At 42.5% G+C, this 18,305-nt stretch overlaps 1 long non-coding RNA gene across 1 annotated transcript in view; it reads left to right on the forward strand.

The window, feature by feature from the left end:
* LOC147756263 (uncharacterized) overlaps positions 1 to 17,984 on the forward strand; it is a 72,932-nt gene extending 54,948 nt beyond the window's left edge. The window contains exons 3-4 of the long non-coding RNA XR_015325804.1: positions 1,206 to 1,334; positions 16,243 to 17,984. This is a non-coding gene — a long non-coding RNA (uncharacterized LOC147756263). The remainder of the gene's footprint in view (positions 1 to 1,205; positions 1,335 to 16,242) is intronic.
* The last annotated feature ends 321 nt before the right edge of the window (positions 17,985 to 18,305 follow it).

Below are 18,305 nucleotides of genomic sequence, written 5' to 3' on the forward strand. Positions count from 1 at the left end.
GGTGTTCCGGTGTAGCCTATGGTTGTCATTGCCCAGTGGCATCGTGAATCGTCACCTCGCGCACCTTTCGCAGTTGCTCTCAAAACCTCCCACGCGCCTCTCTTCCTTTAGGTACCGTGCGAACGAAAATAAAAACGAAGTTTTCAAAGAAGGACAGCAAGTCGATAACCTGCAGCTTCTTTCGCTTCCTTGCTTTTGATTGGAACAGAAGTCGCGCTCACAAGTGACACCTAGCATTTTATGGGGTTCTGTACCAAGTAATTTAGCTAACGCTTACGCTGGGGGCGTTCAAAGCGTACGTTCTTACGTACATGCGACGACAAAAAGTTAGCGTAATTCTTTTACCTTGATTACTTTTTTAAGTTACGTGCAGATACACATATTGAAGTGAGAGAATCGGCTCTCTGCCGATAGGTAACCAATCGACGTATAGTAACTATGAAAGAACTCAACGGCATGGTTTACAGCACCTCTCCTATGCTGCACGTATACTTTAGTTTGAACGTGATAATGTATTATTGTTCCTTGTTTGACCGGATCATTATCCAGAAATCCACTTTAGACAGGATAACATGCTGTTATGTCAGTGTTAATTAGTTAAGTGCCTATTAAGTTGGATACATTAAGTTCGCCAACTTTTAGAGCGTCATACGTTTAGCTGCTGCTTTTCCGCCATATTTGTCAGCCTTTCAATATCTTATTAAAACTAGAGTTGATAGTAGCGACATCAGACGAGTAATCCCGTTGAACTATCCATGTAGTGCGCGTACGACTCACGCTGTGAACGTTCAGCTGTTAGTCTATTATTTTGGAAGCAGATTTACCCACACTTCATTGGCGATATTTCCCACACCTTACTTACCACCGCATAGCTTTCGGTTAACGTAGTGACCGATCGCTGCGAATCGCCCACAACTATATTCATAAATCCCCCCAGGACAGACCGTAATAGGACACGTATACTCGTTAGGTACCATCGTTTTCCCCTTATATTATTACTATTATGATGATTATTATTATTATTACTGAGAATGGAAAGTCAGCGTAAAGGAACGAAAACATTGAAAATAGAAGGATCGTTGTTCTCTGAATATCTACAACTCACCATTTATGTTTAACAGAGGTGACTTGAATTTCGTAATAGAAAATCTGGTTTCATTGTTCAACATGAGTATATCATTCAGATGATTCGGTTTTTTTTACAGGTTCGAGACCGTATTAATTTGCATGTGCTTAACCTGATTACTAGCGAAGATCTTTCGGTTCGAAGTCCCCACGCCACCTCCTACTGCACCTCGCAATGATCTTCGCTGACTGTCAAACTAGTTCGTGCCGTAAGTATCCAATCGAAAAGCTTTCAAGACTAATCACACTGGCTAGACTAATCACATATATACAAATTTATTTATTGTGTTAATATTTAACACTGAAATGTATCGTGTGAAATGTTCTGCGAGAGAAGCTCTGGGTAACCCTGTAACGTTCAACTTAAAATAGACACTCCAAATATACGAATGATATGAGTTGCATACCTTTCTTATTTCTGAGAAAAAAAAATGGTACTTGTTCCATAACCTAAATACAATTTACATGCAAGTGCAGAGGAGTCCTGTTTGACTCAAAAAACGAGGTGGTCTCGGTCCAAAGCATATATTAGGCTACCGGGCCTACTTCCGGAACCTTTGCCTCCAGCGGAAAGTGGCATGTATGTCGATAGCAGAAACTGTGGACATCCTTAGTCTGCGCCTGTATTAACTTCCGCTTTGAAAAGTACCGATGATGGAACAATGCTCACGGGAAGATTTTTTAAAAATTAGTTTTTTTTTATATGTGAATTTAGGCAGAGCACACCGTCAATCGACATTAGAATAGATGATGATTTCATAGTATAGTAACGTAACTATATTTCATGTATGTACATTTACGATCGATGGCATGACATTTGTCGTCAGTGAAGCACGTATGCCACCCGCACTTCTGCATGTCTTCAAGTATTTTTGCCTGAGCGTAATTCAATATCAGACGGCGTTTTTACAAATTATAGGAAAATGTCTGATCGCACCGGTTCGATTATTGACGCACACCAAACGTTTAGCGGATAACCGATCTCATAGTTATTTCTTTTTACTGTTTGTTTGAATGCACCCCTCTATATCGTAGTAGCCGAAAATTAGACCTCCAGCCAAGCGGAGCGTGGCGGGTATACGAAAGCAACGATAAGTATCATATGGATCGTTTCCTCCTAACTGAATTAAATGCCTTCGGGGAACCCGGTCAGTGTATGATCCCTAAATTCCGAGAAGATCCAAGTGCTAACATCTTCATTTCGACTACTGCGTGCAGTCGACGTCTGCAGATCGTTTATGTATATCGATTGCTACGTCGTCTTTTACCACACTTCTATCTACCTATTATTCTAAGCATAATCACATGAGTGTATTTAGCTTCTGCCATCTTTTCTAGATATTCCCGTAACCTTCAAGAGAATAGTTAATTCCAACTGTCACCCGGGCCGAGCGACATGCGACGTTTTTTTTTTCGTTCTGCCTGTTTTGCGGCATTCTTGCATTTGTTCCAGTAACAGCTGAAGTGAAACCGGTAGGATACAAACGCAAACATAGGCAAATTTAAATCTGATAGGTACTTGCAGGCTAGTACGGATCCAAAACGGTAGGCACGAGCATGCGTTCGTCAGAAGCTGTCGTTAACAGTTGCACACGTCGTCTCAGTTCAGTGGAGTGGGGGTCCTGCTACGTGCAGCACTTTTCATTACTGATTAATAGAATGTCTTGCGAAACGTGGCTGTCAGTGTCGCGTCGATTATCGTGCCAAGTCGTCGGTCAACTGTCACAGATCACCGGTGACCCTAAAACCTTTTAGACATCGCTTTGCTATTGACGGTTCGAAGGTTACCCACGACCTACAGTAGTAGCTAACGGATGACTTCAAGGGGACCCCATGTGCACTACATGGGTCACTATGGATCTCAACCGTCAGTACAATCGGAGGTGACCAAGTGAGGATTTATCAGAGAACTTGCGATATATACACGTCTTGTTTGCCTGAATTGATACACTGGCAGCTGTTGCGTCAGTGAGAGTGTGACACTGGTCTGAAGGACTGAGTCCTTTTACAAACTAGGACAGTGCTGTTGAGCAGAACGATTTAGAATAGGTCAGGCAATGCGTTTAATGGCGGCTGACGAAATTATCCAATGAGGATAAATGAATTGTTGTTCCGGTCCTTGGGGAAGACAATGGCACCCAGCAATTCAGCGTTTCTAGCCTGATTTTTTTTACATCTATTCATTTGTGATAGGTGCATAAAAAAACTAAATACGTTTCATGTTCAAAGAGGAATATGAAACGTATTCAGTTCTTTAACTTACTTCGCCTGAGAACTTAGGTACTAGCAACGGGAACTGCTTTGAACCATTCAAGGTCACATTTTATACCGAACGGACTCGTATGAGTGGAAGGCGCTTGCAGCCGCAACGTTTACTTGTGACTACACCAAAACAGTAGACGACCAACAAGCGATCGCCAATTGAAGTCCCTAACTTAAATCCATCCGACTGCCGCTTCCTTGCTCTGCAAAATGATGATTTAGGCGATACTTACCAAAATGTCTTTCATCGGAGTATAGGAATGCTGACGTCATAATGTGCTTCATATAGGATACAGGTGATACTTGACAAAAATAAACGTTTTACGAAAACACAGTAAGAATATTAGTGTATGTACTTCATTTGTTATCTTGCAAAAATTAATCATTCTCTAAGGACGACTGACATTTCGAATCTTATGATTCCACTAGAAAACATCTTGTTCGTGCGGTTACTTTTTTAACCGACAGTCTATGCGGCGACATCGATGATTCCCAACGCAAGGCTTGGTCACGCAAAGAACCCTCAAAAGCACGGGGGAGCGGGGGGAGGGACGCAGGCGTAAAGCGAATCCCCACTGCGTATTCGCATGACGGGAAGAGTTTACGGAACAATGTAACGATCGAAGGAACATTGCCGAACAAGTTTATCTATCTTTCCACCACCTTTAAAAACGAACGTATGATTAACAACTGTCGCGCGCCACTGCCAACACGCGCCGGCTGCACGCGTCACCTGGACGCTTCAGCCGTTTTCCGACCGCTGGCTATCGGATCCTGACGCTTCTTGTCTTGGAAAGGCACTGTGTATGTCTTTGACTGTGGGGACAAAAACGAAACAGAAGTTGACTGCTTGCACGGGCCAATAGGGACGGCGGAAGACGTTCTCTCGCTGTTGCAAATGTGATACCTTCATCTGAAATAGACCAATTTTACTTTTGGCGTACACACTGATACGCGGTTGACGCTTTTAGCTAATGAGTTAGCCAGCCATTGTGTTTTACTGATGCTTCTCTAAGATAATCGAATGCCACAGGTTACAGTTCCAGCAACAATTCACTCCGATTGACTCACGGGATCTGTAGCGGGTCTGTAGAAAGCCATACGTTTCAATGAGTATAGAATGACTTGAATAATAATTCACAGGCGTCTTATCTGAATGCACAGATCACACATAAAATGCTTTAAGTAAAAATAAATGCTCTAGCGAATACGGCGCGCGACATATGTATATGTTAATGGGTAAACATTTTTTCAGTGATAAGCCATAAACCCAGATAGCATCTATACATGAAAACAGATTGCGTGAAGCTGCTGAAACGAGCACAACTATCGAGTTTCGACCTTTATTAGGCAGACGGGTAACTTCTAATTCAGGCGACCGAAAATCAGATCTGAGCATGGACTGGATCGTGTTTGTCGTAGCCACAGGTGCTTCGGAACATTCTGGCCTAGCCACATAAATATGTAAATCAGAAACAATGGCAGCAGGAGGAATATTCCACTAGCGAAGCTTTATTTGCAGCAAACTTGTGTAGCGTCTTCCGAATTGAAGTTAAGTTAATTAATGATTCTATTTAATCGACTTCATCGATGGACATGTTTTTGATTTCACCGTAAATCTTAGAGGCCAGTCCTGACTAATGCAAAAGTATGGGCACAAAGGAGAGCTCCAGTCAGTTCCGAATAAAACTCCTGCCATGTGATCACTCAATTAACCCTTCAACAAATTTGAAAAACTGGACCGTTAAGGTCTCACCGGTAAGGCCAGCTCAATGAAAGGCCACCTCAGAGTCTTCCTGTTGATTGAAGTCGCACTATTCGACTCACGTTACGTGCAAATAGCTAATCACGCTCGTAAAATGCCGAGAAATCAGGGGTCGATTGGAGAATATTTAACCTTTGTAACTCCTTGGTTAACCCGTCGTGTGTTTAACCTGAATCCCTATTGGTCTAATTAGAACAGGCGCTGAAAGAAGATATCTGCTAAGCTATCTATTGAAATGCGATAAAGGCGTATTCAACGAACAGTGACCACGTTTGGAACAGGATACATTATAAGTCAATGGAGCGTTTTCTGTAGAGCCACAATTAGGTAGGCTTATGTCATCAGATCGCGGATCAATAAGCTCTGGATGACATTGTCCAGTTTTAAAGAAGCCAAAAAAGCATGTCTAAACATACGTGGAATTTTTTAGAACGTTGGGGGCTGCGCGGGGGAAAAGACTTTGCTTCGGAGTGCCTAGACTAATTCACTGATTTACTCCCAGTACTGCTATTATTAAATAATATGCATGTAGCAACGAAAAGTGACTTTCGCGGCCTGTCGCATGACCGAGAGATACAATTCCATGACGGTCAGCGAACGGATCGATGCGTGCCGTTGGTTGAACTCCGGTAGCAGACTATTATTTAGAGCAATTAGCAAGAACTTAGCAGAGGATCGGGTCCATTGGTATTCATTCTTTTGCACCGTACCCTAACCTGAGGCTGCCCTCTCTGTGAGCGTATGTGAACATGTGCGTGAGCCGTTCAGTAAGAAGTCGCTTCCGGGCAACATTTTAAACCAGCAGACAGTCTTACCGATGAACTCGGCGATGATCTCCTGAGTGTAGCGTGAACTCCTGTAAGGAACATCAGCCGACAGTACGGTGATCCGGACTGACCTCCACATGCGAACCTTTTAGAAGGTCTTTGGGAGGTCACAACCTGAATATCGGCGATACAGGGCCCCACTGCACAGAAGGGTTAAATGTTCTAGACTCATTGCCCTGTATCGGCGAGAGGTCTTCAGCGAATCACTAATGATTTTTTAATAGCTTCATTTTCAGCTCGACGGCGATGTACGTGGGTTCTACCTCAGTTCAACTGAATAGAATGGGCCAGCCGTGAAATCCCGTAAAAAAATACGCCTAAATCGAGCTACCCAGTGTTGGGCTGTGTACTGAGCGTGTTTCTTTCTCTTTGTTAGGGCACGAGCCGGCACAAAACTACGAGCTGGTTCGAGTTCTCCATCCATTCGAAGACCCTGTACGGACATCATTGGTCCAGCATCTACCGCTCGACGAACAGGACGTCTTGTGTATAGGAGCCGTAAGGAGATCCGCTTATCGTCGCTTTCAGTAGTCGTTAGTAAAACCCCGCAATTTTCCTGAAAGAATTTTCTTTAGTCTGTATTAACTTGTTATAGACGTGTAGCACGGATTTATCATCATTAAACATGTATCGCTTTCTTTTAAGTTTCTAATGCAAATCGACTCGTTCGTTTCCGACAGAAGCAATTATACAAGAACCGATCATTTCCCTGTCGGATTGCAAACTCTAGATACAGCCAAAGGCGAAAACATTTCCCGTATAATCGATACCTGTTACTACTACACCGCGCTACGTTGTCACGTGGTTGCCTTGATTCGAATTTAGCGCGCTTTTCTTTCTGGATTGTTGCGCTTCCTCGAAGTACCACAACAAGGTCCGCCGCAAACCGTTGGGTCGGCCCCGCCTGTAGCCATGAACTCCACGACTTCGCCGATAGGTCGCGCCCAGAGAATGATTTCAGATCGCACTACATCAGAACATCTCGGTCGATCTGCCTGCCCAGTTTTGAGTGTTTGCTTAAATCTTGTAGCACTAACTGATAGCATAAAAGATACTAGCATTGAAGGCCTTGATGACTTCATCAAGGTAAAATAATGAAAGTGCTTTATCCCATCACAGAGTGAGTTTCATTAATCGATCGGAAGCACGCGCCATTAAATAAGGAAGTAGATCCGAAGAGGTTTCTTTCGTTCGAAGACAAGTTGAACTTGCTCTGAATCAGCAGCAACATTGGGTAGACCTGATATACGATATCCCAACGATGTTCTGCAAAATCATGATAGACACTGTGCAACTTTCGGTAACTGGCTTAGTCGTTTCGGCAATAAAACTCCAGTTAGGCAGTCATGCCAACATACAAACACGCAGTCCACAGAAGGGGTTAAAGGTCCCTCGCAAATTAGATCCACAACTCAGAGAACTCTGGTCCCATAGCGAACGGATTGCAAGGGCCGAAAGCGCGGAGAGAGATCGAATAGGGATACGGGTCTCATGTCGAAAAATATGCGCGCATTAGGAGATTAGCGAAACGATGTCTCGAGTTCGCCTTAGAGGGTGAGTCCAGACACCGCGTCTGCGAACGTTGTTCGAAGTTGTAGCATGTTTTACCGGCGCGACCGCTCGATGAATCGTATGTAAACAAAGATGCCATGAGAAGGCCAATTCGGCACAAGGTGCTCGTGTGGACACGTACCCTGTTCGTCACTTGCATGACCTTGAGCAGGCAACTTCGACGCTGTTTGCGCCGCATAAAATCTCACTGACTATACAGACCTCTGTCCAGTAAAGGATGCGCGTTCATTTGGCGTCAACTCCATTCGAACGAACTGTTTACGTTTCGGGCTATAAGAACCTATATATAACGGGCTATATAATTGGGGTGCGTCATACGATAATGCCACTCAAGCTAAATCGTGTATGACGGGATCAGACCAGCTATGCGCAATCTGGTCGGTCTGTCCGATACAATTCGCCTGTCGATCGTTTACAGCTCGAACAATATCTAAATTTGTTCACGACCATAGTAACAATCAATTGACACCTTCTCTACTGCAGGCTATGAAAAGGCGCAAGGGAACATCCGAGGGCAGTATCTCTAGATGCACGCTAAACAAAAGTATGATAGAAAACGAAAAGGATCAAATGAAGGCCTAAGCTAATAAAACTTGGGTGAATTCGCACTTTGTGATAGGCCAAATTTGAAAACAGCTGATATAACTGTGCATACGCTAGAACAGCTTATACATTGTGTGTTGATTACTAGAATAGAGAAGGGTCGTCACGTGCTTGCGGATTTAGCGAAATACAATTTAGTGTTGATAACTAGAAAGATTAAATAAACAACTCGACCAATACAGTGCGTTCGTCTACATTCAATGAATGAAGAATATTTCTTCTTGCAAGTACGACGCTCTTCATAGCAGTGGAGACTATTCAGGCTATGGCCGAGCGAGCATAAGCACCACATCGACTGCGGATCTGTTCGCTTAGAGTAGCGTTTAGGTGCTTAAATAGAAGAATCAAAATGCGAAAGCCACTTTTGGGCTTTGAGACCACCATCAGGGCATTTCTGCTAAAACAATTCGGTTAGTCCGATCGTCGAGGTAGAATGCAACATACCCCCAATGCTATCGAGTGGAAGATCTGGTCATGCTTAGACAGATCGCCGTCAAGAACAATCACAGAGGAAGTGCAAATGTCCGATATAAACTTGAGACACATTTTTGGATTCAGTGGAATATGAAATGTATTTTTAGAAGAGGTTGCCTATCGAGCTACCGTCACTGGGAACTTGGTTCCTAACTAAATCATATCCCCTTAGCTTAAGCCTAATGGTCGATTATGTTGGTTCACATTAAAATCTATCAACGACAAAGTGTATTCCTTTTATTAAACAATAGTCCCAAATCGACTTCAGACGGACTCAAAATCGTTCCTCTCTGCTTTTATCAAGGGACGCGTAACGAATGTTAAGATAACTGTAACAGCTGGTCCAATATCAAAGCTGAAAACATATTTGATGATGTTAAGTGGATAAACTGTCAACAATTGCCCCCCCGTTAATGCGCACAGGTTTCAGCCCACCCTCACAAGGTGAGGACACGATGGGAAAATCTCCTGTCACTTCGAACAAGCGAAAAGGGAATAGGCCACAAGGAACCTTACCTTGTACGACTTACCTACGAGGTACGCTTTTCGATTTCACCATAAAATAAGCCAAACAGTTGACTGAACTGAAATGCTCAAGAAAACACACCACAGTAACGCCAGTATGAGCTCGGCGCTTCAGAATCAAACCAGCAACACAATAGGTTGCGTACGACAAGTACGTGACGAGGTTTACGAAGCCCAAAGAAGGGCAGGTCGAAAAACGTCGACAGACCATGCGGCCTTTCCAACTTCTTGAACGAAAAAGGGGGTTTCTTCGAAGGACAGGAGTCTGTTTTAAAACAAATATCCACTCAGAATCATGGAGAGAGAAAGGTGTCAATGGGGCCGGTAGTTCAGTTAGAAGACACTGGCTAAAGTCGCTAAGGGAGAAAATATGCTGAAGCCAGCACTAGTAAAAAGAATTTATGAATCAACTTATTGGGAAAAAATTCTGTATCTCTCGTGTTTTATGTCTATGACTCAAGCCTTTAGGCAATGCTGTCGACGTCTGCATTCGTACCTGCACCGTTACTTGTTGTTGCGTTTGGCAGGCTACTTACTGCCGTATCGCGGAGACATGATTATTATTAAAAAAGCATCATTAGTATAGACTGAACTTAGATTTAAATAAAAATGACTAGCAGAATAGCTACTTTCACTGAGAAACTTGGGTATATATTGGAAATTGATATGCTTAATTTATATATACTATGTAGCGCAGGATTGTTTTGTTCTCATTGAAGACTCGTGAATCGGGCCAGATTGGCGAGCACATAGACGATAAGGCATTAATAGTTCGTAGAACCAAAACACTGCATGATTTTGGTGGGGTGCTGGGGTAGCTTGTGGTTCCCCAACGGCTGCGTGTCAAATCGTAACAAAATTTCTAGATACGATCTGCATTAATGGATATTCAGTCTAACAATTCGCTAGTTAAGATGATCGCTTGGATTTGTCATTCCATAATGATTCGTCATGTCAAGTCTGGCCACGGCCGCCCATGGCTAAAATTCAAATCAGCCTATTTCAGGGGCATTGTATTTGCTTTGACAACGACGGGCTAGTTGAACAAGGGCAATACATAGCTATTATGTGACAAAATCTTACGTCAGAATTATTATTAATATGATTATCATTCTCGGCTTATAGTGTAAAACGAGATTATATCAGTTTATCCAGTTTAGGTTTTAGGGAACGTTTTTTTTGACAAGAAGATAGTCTGTCCAAGACAAACGATAGCTGGCGTAATGACCCGTTGCCATACAATTGTATCAGTTAATAAGGCAGACTACAAAATAGATGCATCCGGTATCGCACGTTGACGAGCAGCTTTACCATTGCCCTTGCTAATACTGTTTTCGCTGCCATCGGTACCAACGTAAGCAGGAACAAGCCAAAACACAAATAGCCGCATGCCGCATCGTCAAGAAATAGCGTCAACCAAACAAGGCGGGCCGGTAACAGAACGGACACGACAGCCAATCACGCTAGCATAGCCTGCCTGCCTGCCTACCAGGCACCGTGTAGTCTCAATAGTATTACCGTTGTTTTCGTGTCTCTGGGTCTCAATATCGTGGCGATGTTTTTGCGACAAGCGAAGAAGCAGTTCTGCGCAGATGTTCCCGGCAACGAAGGCTGGTGGCCGCAGCAGCTCAAGCAAAGGCAGTAGCACCACTAACGAATGAAGCCAGGCCGGACTAACTGATGCTACCTCCTTTTCTCGCTAACGTCTCCACAAGCGATATTCACCAGTGCCATTGCAGCTGCAACGTCCGCGACCGCTGTAGTGGCTGGGGCTCCTGTACGGCAGTAACTGGCAGCAACGCCGCCGCCGCCGTAGCAGCAGCGGTGATTCGTATGAAGTGTCCGTACGAAGAGCCTATATATGTGACGGTGTATCTTAACAGACATGAGCATAGCGTACAGACCGATCTGTTTGAATGTTCTATATCCGTTGTGCCGTGTACGTAGTCGCTACGATCTATTGCTACGGTACAGGTAAGCGGCGACAAATGGTAACGAAGGATACTATTTGTAGACAACAGAAGTCAGAGCCAGTAGTTCGTCGCGCGTGGCGCCAATTTTAAGGCACACTTCTCACTGGCGCCGATGGGCCACTGATGGCGAATGAGGGCTTTGGCGGCAGCTCTCGCCTGCGATAGGTACGCTAAGTGCGTGCGCAACTGTGTCGGCTCGTATGTGATGTTGGAAAGGCCTAGTAAACAGATCAGTTCATCGGGCTCGTTACGCAGCACTACAAGCCGAAGCAAGATCTACTAGAAGATTGAAGAACGAGTCTAAAATGGCCGAAGACCTTCGAGCGCCGTTTGGGTTTGAGGCGGTTCGTAACATTAACACGAACTGCGTCGAGGCCGGACTGGTAAACGGTGCTATTAGTGAGGAGAAATCCGGATACAACGGTGCACGAATGTCTTGTTTACTCGTAAAAGTAGATTAATAATATCAAATAAATAGTGCCATTTTTTTTACATATCCAATTTAGGCCATACAAAGGAGTGGTCCTGCCGTACTTTTTTAAGTAGTTCGAGGATGTGTGTATGGCTACCAAGCATTTGAAGATCTTCTTCTACTTTTGTTGTCGGAACACGATGTCTGCGATCCGTTTCGCCTGACTAGTAAATTTTTAGAGTACTTCTCTGCAGGCATCCTTTAAAAGGGCGAATTTTGCACAGGAAGTTAATAGAGAAATGTTAGCAACATGATATTCCTATACAAAGTTGTTACCAAAGACGCAAAATCACTAAAAATAATCGAGAAGCCTTTCGGAAGATTAAAATACAGATGACCAAGGTGCGAGTCTTAACTGATGGCTTACCCAACTTTTCAATGCAGTCCCCCCGGGAATAGATAACGGCCCAGCTTTATACGATTAGACCAAACATTACTCTATTCTAATGTTACTTTCTTCATCTAGCATCACATATTCCATCCTTCAGGTAGAAGGATTACGAAAAATACTTCTACCAAACCATATACGTTTTGTCCACTCCAGCCTTTATCAATTGTAGAGTACGCGTAAGCGAGCAAACTCATTCTAGTCGATTTCAAACCCATACGCCAATGAACAGCATGCTGGTAATGCGCTACCTTCAAAGAAATTCCCTCAGCTGTCTCTTTCCCTCTCCCCCTCCCCCTCCTCCCCCGGGGGTAGGTTTCAGTACAAGCAGTAGAAAGGTTATTCTATTTCTCGCCTTTCCCATTGCTATGATTTTTACCGAAAGATCAAAATGTCTGTAGGCTGCACCGCTTCCCTATTTTTGCGGTTAGCAGGCAGACGCACTGTGGTACCTCTTCCATAAATTTGTGCGACGTTTCATTGAAGTACGCTTTACCTTCTGCTTATACTAATATGTGCCAAAATCAAGAAATTATGAGCCGGTGGGTTCATGTAATTTTTAACGAAATTGTCTTTTTGGAGCGTAACAAATACCTGCACGGTCTGTGCTACAAAACTTCTGACTTTAGTGTTTTCTAGGGAATCACTACCAACGGCACTGAATGCACCATGCGGTATTAGGAAAAGCAAGTCGTCAACCACAAAATCTCGGCTATCTCAAAATATATATATATATATATATAGGAGAGTGTGTCTGCGATTTAGACACCATCTTCACAGATGCTTCCCTCGTAAGTCTTTCCTATGCGGACTCCACCCTAAATCTAAATTGTTTCATTTATGCAGCGGAAGAATGGGTTAAGTGCGTGTTTTACTACACCCACATTACATTAGGGATAAGCTCAGACAGCCTGGGTCAGGCTTATCATTAGTGATATGTCCCCTTACCATTTAATAATGATTTCGATAGCTTGTACAGAATTAAAACTCGTCAACGATTTATTTTGACTTGGATGATTTTTTGCTAAAAAGAAGGGATTGGGTGAGAATCTTGGTTCTGGTAACGAACACATTGACAATAAAGTAACGCTCTTTTGCAAGCAAAGCATTTTGGATATACAATAGATTTTTATAATAAGCGTTTGCATCATTATTGAAGGTGTTTGTTGTGTTATTCTGTATGGACGTTACGACGCACTCGTCGCTTTGGGGTCTTTAACATTAGGCGTTCAGGACCAACGTTTAAATGCCTGAGCCTAGGTGAGTTTTGCGGTACATTGATTCCACAGCCTGTTCGTTTTCGACAGCATCCAAAGTTGGAGTGCCCGCCCCTGTTAAAGTTGGGCCGTGTGCTGCTTTGTTTTTTTTTTAGAAATTCCCTTCCAGTCATTTCGAAAAATACACGCGAACAGGAACTACTTGCATACTATGTAGGATATAATCATAGTTCTAGTTGAACTGTATTCGTCGTACACACGACGTTTATTAGAAAAAATAATTCGCATACGGTAGTTACGAAAAATACAAGTGAAAACAGACCTCGCGTTGTGCCGGAACAATTCATTGTATAATCCAGGCTGATAGCGAGTGTAGCCCGTTTGAGCTCAGATGGACGGAAAAGTGTTTTTTTTAGTCTGTTTCATTCATTGACCTAGGTTCGGCCCTGTTCAATAGGTGAGCCGCTAACGGGATATCGATCGAAAAGATCTTTTGCTATCCTCACGCCTACTCCCTACTTTAGCCCCAATCTAGTTTCCTGCATACGCACTCTTTGCCTGTAGGTCAGATCGATCAGCATGTCCGCTCTCACCCCGAACAGACCACGGGCTTTTTGATTTGTATCATCACCTATAGCCCACTCGAATCGGCATTCAAGCCGAACCGTTCACTGTAAACCTTGGCGGCCATAAATTCATCTGTGTGCCTTCGCGATTGTGATAGCAGCATTGACCAACTCGTACATCAACAACAGCTCGTACAAATATTCATTTCGGCTGCCTATTTAGCGCGTAATGCTTGGCACAACTTCACGACATTATAGTCGTTTGTCGTTAACTATATGGCTCTTGTCTAAGAATATTATTCTGTCACCGCTCCGATGGTAAGTTGCCAAAGGGATTATCAACTATATGTCAGACTACTTTGTTGTTACAGATCAATTAGGTAGTCTTCACATGCATCGTGCTCACCTTTGTCGTTATCCCATATAGGTTTTTTTTTCAATAAAATACATTTACGTTCAATGTTTGCTTAGTTGTACAAGCAATCGATCATAAAATGATGGTGTTTTAACACTCCGCCCTGAAGAAAAGCCTGAATTGTACAAGGAGGAGACATAACTTCGTTTAACGAACAGCTGTAGTAATTCCAAGTCGAGAGGCTGAAACAAGAAGTCGAGCTAAAAAGGCAGTTTATTACATTGCTTGCCTATCTTTTAATGCGTTTGCTTTTTATAAATTAATTTATATATATTTTGTTTACCCAAAGGACTAGACGGTGGGATACAAGTTGACAGGATGATAACTGGACGTTGGAAGCGGACTATTCATCGGAGCCCCCTGAGACACTTAAACCGGTTTTTTCGATGATAACGGGCAAAATTGTCATCGGGGTAGTTAGAAAACAAAGCTCGTCGAAAAAAAAATATTGCTTGGGTCACAATATTATATAGGATGATTAACTATAATATTAACTCTCTCTCTCTCTACCGTTCTATTTCGAATTACTAGCGCACAAAAAAAGGCGTTTCTACCGCTTTTTTACGACGCCATCTGATGAAAAATATTAGGCAATTCAGAAGTGTGCCTGCCATACGTAAAAAAATCTAACTTTCTTCTTCTCTTCATTACTACTCTGGTGTTCCAGTGCAAATTCATTCAAATAAGATTTAGTTTTTCAGATCTTTTCAAGTTAGCGGTGCCGCCCCAGTGTCACTTACCCACGAAGCGCGCACGCACAGCTCAATGACCTCGAAGAAAGCAATAATTGCTTTTGGAATATTTTAGAACAATACTTTATCTCACTCGAAAGAAAAAAAAATAACTTATACATCGTCAGGCCGTTATGAATTTTGTACGCTTGATTACGTTAATTCGCATAGAGTCTTCGCACAGTAATTTTGTCCACTCTCTATATTTGCAGATCCTACATTCATTAGAATTTATAGAAAATAAGTTGCAATACATTTATATAGTCCGTCGCCATCTTTACACGCACGTTAAGCTTCAGATCCGAAACGGTTCTTCCCTATTTTATACTGTAGTAGAGTTCCTAAAGAAATATAACTTTTGGCCACAAATTATTTTTGGCTGTTTTTTTGACTGACGAATGAATTCGACAGCGGCCTATAATATTTTTTCATGACTAAGCTAAAAGTATCGAAGAAAATCGATAGCTACTTCGATGGCTAAGACAGTATGTGGCTAATCTAAACGTATTTCGAGACAGCATTGCATAACTGATCTACACTGTGACTATGTCCTCTAGACCTTCTTTTTTTTTGTAAATCTTTTACTATAGGTTGTTTATTGTCGCTTATCATTTTCCGGAAATAAAGTTTTCAGATCGGTATTGTGTAGACTAAGCATTGCTTCAAACGCCTGGCACTTTAGCATCACACAAAGTGTGGGCCGCCTCTCTCGAACGTGGGCCGTTTGTTTTGCCTTTAAGGACACCACTATGACAAGGACATAACATTTACGATCACTTGTTTTTTTCTTGGACGCACCAATTGAGTGTAAAAAGTATAGCTCGAAAATTCAAGCAGCATCTATTGGAATAAAATTTGATGCTGTACCGGGTGTTGTTAAGTCGAAGAATGGATAAAAACTTCCTGGCCGTACCCTGCGTTGAATTGCATAATGCGTCTATCGTCTCTTTTACGTGTCAGAAAAAAACATGCCTAGATGCCAATTTATGTATAGTGCATACATATTTTTTTGATGTGAGTAAATAAATGATGATTTTTACGTATGTGCTGCTCAATTATACACAATATAGAGGAAAGGAATTGATAATAACATCGTATTATATTATTATGTTACACGTTATTATATGACATTGACAATGAGCACTCGATTATTTCAATATAATTAGTACATAAGAAATATACTACTTTCAGATTATTCGATAATGACCGTAGATAGAGCTTTTCATAATGAATCGAAAATTCTCTGTTTTCTTTAATTCGTCCTAAGTGATCCGTCGGTACTCCCAATTCTATTGCTATTCAAAGTTAAAGCTCTATTGATCCACAGGCGCATCGAGAAGCAGAAATAAGCTATGGGCCTCCTACAGTTTCATATGGGTAGGTGGTTCTCATCAACTTCAGCCTTATCCAGCTAACTTCTTTTCAGTATATATAATCAAGCTTTAAATTTATACTGCCGGTAAGAAGCACACCATCGCACCTGTGAACTGACAATAAGAGTCTAATCTCGTCACATTACTTAATGAAATTAATCAAGACACTTCAATGCAAGGTTATATATCTATCTGAGTCAATTTAACATTATCAAAATACTCAAAGCGTTGTACCCGCCCTCCCTTAGTGGGACTTTACCTTTTTTCTACTTTTTTAGAGTACGTCTTGATAAAATCGATGAATAGCGTTCAATGGGAGCCCAAATCTTACTGTTTGGATATTCAGTAGTTGCGCACTAACTTGCATGAGAAAGCATGAGAAATCTGTGTGTTACCTACTAACTGCGATCGTTGGGAATAACCCCTATAAGGCCCAGAAAGTTTAAAATCTAGAGCTGAACAGGGTACTGTCTGCGTCCTTCCTACCCTAGAATCCGCATGGGATCCTTTAACCTGTCGTTGTCTTTCACAATTCAACTCCACTTCTTTTTCGCACGACGACGCCGCCAAAAAAGCTCGAGCTAGGAACCCATAACTTCTCTTATTTTGACCACGCTTTTCATGATTTGCTTGGCCGTTGCGGTGTGGGCCCTGTGATGCGTAAGCCCGTAGTCTTCTCTATGCACGCATAGCCATCTAGGTTTGGCTAGTTTTCATCATATATACCTGAACCTGGCCGTGGTCTATCAGGACTTGGGTTTCGTGATAGTTGATTTGTTTCTTTTGGCCAGTCAGACCATGTGGCGATACTCGGAATTAGGGTGAGTATCGATGTCCCTGGCCAAGCTTAGCATGCATCCTGAACGTATGGTTTTTGCCACTTCTGCAATACAGCATTGTGACAACCTGCTTCTGTTCTACAGGCTATTCTCGTAAATAATGTTCGCTAGCGAGGATAACCTTCTTGCCATTCTGCTCCAGAGCGTGCTCGAAATCTCTTATTTCTCGACTAGTAGAATCTCAATACCATTGACGACGCCTCGTCTGTATTGATCTAAGTAGTCTCAGCGCCATGTGGGCGATGCCATTTGCGTTCAACAGTCGAAGTACTCGGTGACATGTGTGGCTCACTAAGCAGGCAGAGGTGAATATCTAGCGTCCGGACCGCTGGGTTGAGCATGTCGTGCGCCCCTCAATAGCAGCCTAAATTGACCTGTAAGATCTTAAGCATCCAGTTTGCGTGTCCTACCACTCCTCAGCGTGATAAACTTTCGCTCAGCATGAATCGGGACCTTCTCTAGGTTCATCTGTACCTTTTACCATTTCGCCTTTTTTTCGGCTGTTTTGCTTCACACGGCTACATTTTCTGCTGATGTCTCTTGGAGGGAAAGAAAGGCTTGTATCCGACTGTTAAACATTGCCGCCATATGGCCCACAGGGCTTTATCGAAGACAGCTTAGTATCCGACAACAATCATTTCACCTCAGAAGCGCCTGGCTGACTTCGAGGGGGTTGTTTATCTGCCAAGGTGGCCTGCTAGTACTGTCAAGCGGGTTATTTTCGAAATACTGCAAACATATCGTTGTGAAACCGAGCGCACAGTTTGATCCCTGTACTTTTTCTCCTATGTATATATAAAGCCATTAATTAGAATATGTAAATAATGTTGCTGCAAGTGACTGTTATGATTTGCGGTAGCTGTAATTATAATATTTACATTTTACATTATTTACAAATACATTTTACGCGAAATTAATTATTATACATATGTTATTTATTTATTTGCTCCACGGCTAACACTACACCTACTTTTCCATGTGAAAATGCTATGTGTTTTTCATCTGGGTTTTCTAGAACTAAGATCAACAAGCTGGTATCCGTATGTACATTAAAAACGCACTTTAAATACATATAGAGATTATAGTCAGAATGTTTCTTCAGCTAGCAGAAATTGTTATGCTAACACGCTATTTTCTCCCATATTTTAGCGCTACCAGATTCGTACCAGATTTGGTTG

The sequence above is a fragment of the Varroa destructor genome, unplaced genomic scaffold (assembly GCF_002443255.2).
Source record: "Varroa destructor unplaced genomic scaffold, Vdes_3.0 BEIS01000004.1, whole genome shotgun sequence".
Classification (NCBI taxonomy): Eukaryota; Metazoa; Arthropoda; class Arachnida; order Mesostigmata; family Varroidae; genus Varroa; species Varroa destructor.